The sequence below is a fragment of the Rutidosis leptorrhynchoides genome, chromosome 4, assembly GCF_046630445.1.
Source record: "Rutidosis leptorrhynchoides isolate AG116_Rl617_1_P2 chromosome 4, CSIRO_AGI_Rlap_v1, whole genome shotgun sequence".
NCBI classification, from domain to species: domain Eukaryota; kingdom Viridiplantae; phylum Streptophyta; class Magnoliopsida; order Asterales; family Asteraceae; genus Rutidosis; species Rutidosis leptorrhynchoides.
This window is the reverse complement of record NC_092336.1, coordinates 76,862,254-76,869,387: the sequence shown is the minus strand read 5'-3', so window position 1 is coordinate 76,869,387 and position 7,134 is coordinate 76,862,254.

Here is a 7,134-nt window from a genome sequence, read left to right as displayed (position 1 = left end):
ACTTCGTAAGCAAGACGCTGACATCAAGCGAAGTAAACTATTCACCAATAGAAAAGCTGGTATATGCGCTAGTCCACACGGCGCGGCGTTTGCGCCGATACTTTCAAGCACATCCAATTGTGGTTCTAACTGATCAACCGATCAAACAGGTTGGTACATGCCTAATTTGCGGCAATGTCCAGGGTTACCGCATTGACTAACGCAATCATTTTTCTTTCAGGTGTTATACAAGCCTGAGATTTCTGGCCGAATGGCTAAATGGGCAGTTGAGTTAGGAGAACATGAAATAAATTTTTCCTCGCGAAGCGCGGTTAAGGGTCAAATACTTGCGAATTACCTTGCAGAGTTACCTGGGGATGTTGAAGCATCTGCAGAACATCAGGACACGCCTGTGCCACCTTTGTCACCATGGGAGTTATACACCGATGGTGCCTGCAGCACAGCCGGCGCGGGTGCAGGTGTAATTTTAACTGGCCCAGATGGCGAAGAGCATACATATGCGCTGCGGTTTAATTTTGCTGTTACGAACAACGAAGCAGAATACGAGGCTTTATTAGCAGGTATACGTATTGCGCATAAATTAAATGTTAAAATTCTGCACGCTTACGTGGATTCAAAGCTGGTATGCAGTCAAGTCAGCGGAAACTTCGAAGCGCATGACATAGCCATGCGGCAGTATTTATCGCTTGTTCATAACCTCGTTGACCAGTTTGAGGCTATTCAAATCTCCCACGTCATGCGGGGGCAAAATAAGAAGGCGGATGCGCTTAGCAAATTGGCTGCTTTGGCCTTTGATCATCTGGGGAAGAAAGTTCTTATAAAAGAGCTGCATGCGAACTCCATTGTTATGATGCCTTTAGTGGCACCTGTTGAGGAATCTAGCTCAACATGGATGACACATATTATTGCTTTCCTGCGGGACGGCACCTCACCTGCGGATTCCATTGATGCAAAGAAAGTCCGCACTAAGGCACCACTGTACGCCCTTGAGGGTGACGTCCTATATCAAAAAAATTATTTAGGACCGCACCTAAGGTGTATTGGTCCGAAAGAGGCAGAGGAGGTTATACGCGAGGTGCATGAAGGTGCATGCGCTCTTCATTCGGGGCACAGGTCTATTGTGTCAAAAATTATGCGGCTAGGTTATTATTGGCCCACTATGTACGTAGATACTGAGCGCATAGTTAAGCAATGCGAATCTTGCCAAATACATGCACCTATCAGTAGAGCACCTGCGCATCCAATGATACCAGTCTCCTCACCATGGCCATTCTAGAAATGGGCAATTGACATAGTCGGACCATTTTCAAAAGGCCGAGGTAATATTATAATTTATTTTATACCATATGCTATTTACGTCAGTATCTTACGCATACTCTGCACACACAGGAAACATCAAATTCTTGATTGTTGCAATCGACTATTTCACTAAGTGGGTTGAAGCGCGATCGCTGGCAACAATTTCAGGAAAGAGGGTGCGAAATTTTGTATGGGAAGACAAACTTAGAATGATCAGCAACAAACTTAGAAACCAAGTATTTAGCAATGTTCCAAATGCACCTCCAGCTTCCTTAGGGCCTGTTTACTTTTTTTTTTCATTAAGTCACATATGGATAAAGATGACAATATGGATATTTAATGACTATATGCAGTAATCAGTGAATGAATAATGTTGTTTACTTATTGTGCTGAATAAACCGTCTTAATATTTGTAAGATCCTGTTTTTATCAGTTTTGTTGGACGCCGTCCAACAGGGTGGGACGCCGTCCCAGATTGAAGGGCTGGAGGCCATCCAGAATTCTGGATGCCGTCCAGATGTTCTGACGAGCCAGCATTAAGTGTTTTAGATATTAAAAGGGGTATTATGGTAATTTCACTTGGTGGACTACTTTAAGGCTCTAGATCAGTTTTGGTGAGCCTCATTACTCCTTTTCCATCTACTTTATCATCTTCCATTAAATCCTAGAGAGAGAGGAGGTTCTAGAGTGAGAGAGCTCCATTAAAGGAAGAAAGAGGTTGAATCGGGTATTAGTGCGAGTTCTAAAGTAGTTCATCTAGTCGCTAGCTACGTGGTGATTGTGTTGGTAAGTTATAAAACCTAATTTCTTTACTTAAGTTGTGTTAAGGGTTAGGTTTGGGTTAGTGTTGCACTTAAAACCCATTTGTTAGTGATTTGAGGGTTTTGGGTAAGTTTGGGTCATGAAGACCCAAAAGATGACTAACCTAGGGTTTTGAAAAGTTAAAGTATGTAAATGAGTCTTAAAGGCTTAGTAAATCACTAACACTTTTGTAGTTAATGTTAGTGGGTGTCATTTGGGTTGTGGGTGACTAAAATGGGAGTGTTGACCTCGAAATGGGTCAAATGGGTCTCGGGCGACCTAGGTTGTTAAATGTGTATGAGAACACACTAAACTTGTGATTATAAAGTGTTTAAGACCATATTTGGCTAGTGTTAGGGTTTTGTTGGTGTTGACCCGAATATTAGGGTTAGGGGTGCAAATGGGTCGGAATTGCATCTTGGGTCAAAATGACACTAGAATGGGGAGTAAGTTTGTAGTGACCCGAACTTTTCCATGTTTATATATATATTAAATGAAATTGTTATTTACATAATTAAGTGTTTCCAACATGTTAAGCAATCAAACTTGTTAAGACTTGATTAATTGAAATAGGTTTCATATAGACAATTGACCACCCAAGTTGACCGGTGATTCACGAACGTTAAAACTTGTAAAAACTATATGATGACATATATATGGAAATATATATAGTTAACATGATATTATGATAAGTAAACATATCATTAAGTATATCAACAATGAACTACATATGTAAAAACAAGACTACTAACTTAATGATTTTGAAACGAGACATATATGTAACGATTATCGTTGTAATGACATTTAATGTATATATATCATATTAAGAGATATTTATACATCATAATACCATGATAATATAATAATTTAAAATCTCATTTGATATTATAAACATTGGGTTAACAACACTTAACAAGATTGTTAACCTAAATGTTTCAAAACAACACTTACATGTAACGACTAACGATGACTTAACAACTCAGTTAAAATGTATATACATGTAGTGTTTTAATATGTATTCATACACTTTTGAAAGACTTCAAGACACTTATCAAAATACTTCTACTTAACAAAAATGCTTACAATTACATCCTCGTTCAGTTTCATCAACAATTCTACTCGTATGCACCCGTATTTGTACTCGTACAATACACATCTTTTAGATGTATGTACTATTGGTATATACACTCCAATGATCAGCTCTTAGCAGCCCATGTGAGTCACCTAACACATGTGGGAACCATCATTTGGCAACTAGCATGAAATATCTCATAAAATTACAAAAATATGAGTAATCATTCATGACTTATTTACATGAAAACAAAATTACATATCCTTTATATCTAATCCGTACACCAACGACCAAAAACACCTACAAACACTTCATTCTTCAATTTTCTTCATCTAATTGATCTCTCTCAAGTTCTATCTTCAAGTTCTAAGTGTTCTTCATAAATTCCAAAAGTTCTAGTTTCATAAAATCAAGAATACTTCCAAGATTGCAAGTTTACTTCCAAGTTTTCTAAATCCATTCCAAGTAATCATCCAAGAGCAAGAAAACTTTGTTACTTAAAGTAGGTTATCTTTATAATACAAGGTAATAATCATATTCAATCTTTAATTCAATTTCTATAACTATAACAATCTTATTTCGAGTGAAAATCTTACTTGAAATTATTTTCGTGTCATGATTCTGCTTCAAGAACTTTCAAGCCATCCAAGGATCCTTTGAAGCTAGATCTATTTTTCTCATTTCTAGTAGGTTTATCCAAGGAACTTGAGGTAGTAATGATGTTCATAACATCATTCGATTCATACATATAAAGCTATCTTATTCGAAGGTTTAAACTTGTAATCACTAGAACATAGTTTAGTTAATTCTAAAATTGTTCGCAAATAAAAGTTAATCCTTCTAACTTGACTTTTAAAATCAACTAAAAAAATGTTCTATATCTATATGATATACTAACTTAATGATTTAAAACCTGGAAACACGAAAAACACCGTAAAACCGGATTTACGCCGTCGTAGTAACACCGCGGGCTGTTTTGGGTTAGTTAATTAAAAACTATGATAAACTTTGATTTAAAAGTTTTTATTCTGGGAAAATGATTTTTATTATGAACATGAAACTATATCCAAAAATTATGGTTAAACTCAAAGTGGAAGTATGTTTTCTAAAATGGTCATCTAGACGTCGTTCTTTCGACTGAAATGACTACCTTTACAAAAACGACTTGTAACTTATTTTTTTGACTATAAACCTATACATTTTCTGTTTAGATTCATAAAATAGAGTTCAATATGAAACCATAGCAATTTGATTCACTCAAAACGTATTTAAAATGAAGAAGTTATGGGTAAAACAAGATTGGATAATTTTTCTCATTTTAGCTACGTGAAAATTGGTAACAAATCTATTCCAACCATAACTTAATCAACTTGTATTGTATATTATGTAATCTTGAGATACCATAGACACGTATACAATGTTTCGACCTATCATGTCGACACATCTATATATATTTCGGAACAACCATAGACACTCTATATGTGAATGTTGGAGTTAGCTATACAGGGTTGAGGTTGATTCCAAAATATATATAGTTTGAGTTGTGATCAATACTGAGATACGTATACACTGGGTCGTGGATTGATTCAAGATAATATTTATCGATTTATTTCTGTACATCTAACTGTGGACAACTAGTTGTAGGTTACTAACGAGGACAGCTGACTTAATAAACTTAAAACATCAAAATATATTAAAAGTGTTGTAAATATATTTTGAACATACTTTGATATATATGTATATATTGTTATAGGTTCGTGAATCAACCAGTGGCCAAGTCTTTCTTCCCGACGAAGTAAAAATCTGTGAAAGTGAGTTATAGTCCCACTTTTAAAATCTAATATTTTTGGGATGAGAATACATGCAGGTTTTATAAATGATTTACAATATAGACACAAGTACGTGAAACTACATTCTATGGTTGAATTATCGAAATCGAATATGCCCCTTTTTATTAAGTCTGGTAATCTAAGAATTAGGGAACAGACACTCTAATTGACGCGAATCCTAAAGATAGATCTATTGGGTCTAACAAACCCCATCCAAAGTACAGGATGCTTTAGTACTTCGAAATTTATATCATATCCGAAGGGTGTCCCGGAATGATGGGGATATTCTTATATATGCATCTTGTTAATGTCGGTTACCAGGTGTTCACCATATGAATGATTTTTATCTCTATGTATGGGATGTGTATTGAAATATGAAATCTTGTGGTCTATTGTTACGATTTGATATATATAGGTTAAACCTATAACTCACCAACATTTTTGTTGACGTTTAAAGCATGTTTATTCTCAGGTGAATACTAAGAGCTTCCGCTGTTGCATACTAAAATAAGGACAAGATTTGGAGTCCATGTTTATATGATATTGTGTAAAAACTGCATTCAAAAAACTGATTTCGATGTAACATATTTGTATTGTAAACCATTATGTAATGGTCGTGTGTAAACAGGATATTTTAGATTATCATTATTTGATAATCTACATAAAGCTTTTTAAACCTTTATTTATGAACTAAAGGTTATGGTTTGTTTTAAAAATGAATGCAGTCTTTGAAAAACGTCTCATATAGAGGTCAAAACCTCACAACGAAATCAATTAATATGGAACGTTTTTAATCAATAAGAACGGGACATTTCAGTTGGTATCAGAGCGTTGGTCTTAGAGAACCAGAAAATTTGCATTAGTGTGTCTTATCTAGTTTGTTAGGATGCATTAGTGAGTCTGGACTTCAACCGTGTTTTCTTTAAAAATGATTGCTTAACATTTTTGTTGGAAACTATATATTATTAACATGTATATATTATGTGATATATTAATCTCTTAACATGTATATTGTGTGATAGATGTCTACCTCTAGCACAAATCCCATTGACTCACCTAATAATAACGAAGAGTCGAATATATATTGGACTGATTCACAAGTTCCCGAAGAAGAACCGGAAGAAGAATCAGAACCGGAAGAAGAATCAGAACCGGAAGTGGAGGAACCGGAGGAGGAAATAGAACCGGTGGGGGAAATAATAAAACGGTTAAGTAAAAGAAAATCCTCAACCAACCGACCAAGGTTAATTATGGTCAATGGTGTTTCCGCCAAGGAAGCAAAATATTTGGAGGATTACCAATTCTCCGATGAATCGGATTCCGACGAGAATTCCGATGATGTTATAGAAATTACCCCAACTGAATTTAAAAAGGCAAAAGAAAAAAATAAGGGAAAGGGCATAAAAATAGAGAAATCTAATTCCAACCCCGATGAACTTTATATGTATCGTCAACCCCCGAAGTCCTTAAGTTGTAACAATGACCCGGGAACCTCTAAACCACCAGGTTTTTCTAGACCAATGTGGAAAACGACGGCTCGTATTAGGGGAACATCATATATCCCTAAAAACTTAGCAAAAAGAACCAAGTTCGAAAAAGAAGAAACGAGTGAGTCAGAATAAGATAGTTGTATTTGTGCGGTGTAATATATGTAATATAGTGTGCTTATGCTTTACGATATATGTAAAAATTGCTTGTATTAATAAGTATCTTTTATGAATCTAACTCTTGTCTATTTTACAGTATAAAAACACAAAATGGATAGACAACCCAATATTTTAGAAGACTTACCCGGAGACATGATTGATGAAATCTTGTCTAGAGTCGGTCAGAATTCCTCGGCACAACTATTTATGGAAAAATCAGTTTGTAAGACATTCGAAGAACGTTCCAAGAATGTCTTGGTTTATAAGAGACTTTCGTTTGAAAGATGGGGGATATCACATTGGGAAACCCATAAGTTACGATGTGTTTACTTTGACGCATATATTGCGGGGAACCCAAATGCTATTTTACGCAACGGGTTAAGAAATTATTTTGACTCAATGTATCCGAATATAGGACTTCATGATTTAGAAAAAGCGGCTAACATGCAACATAAAGAAGCATGCTATGCTTACAGGTTATTAATGT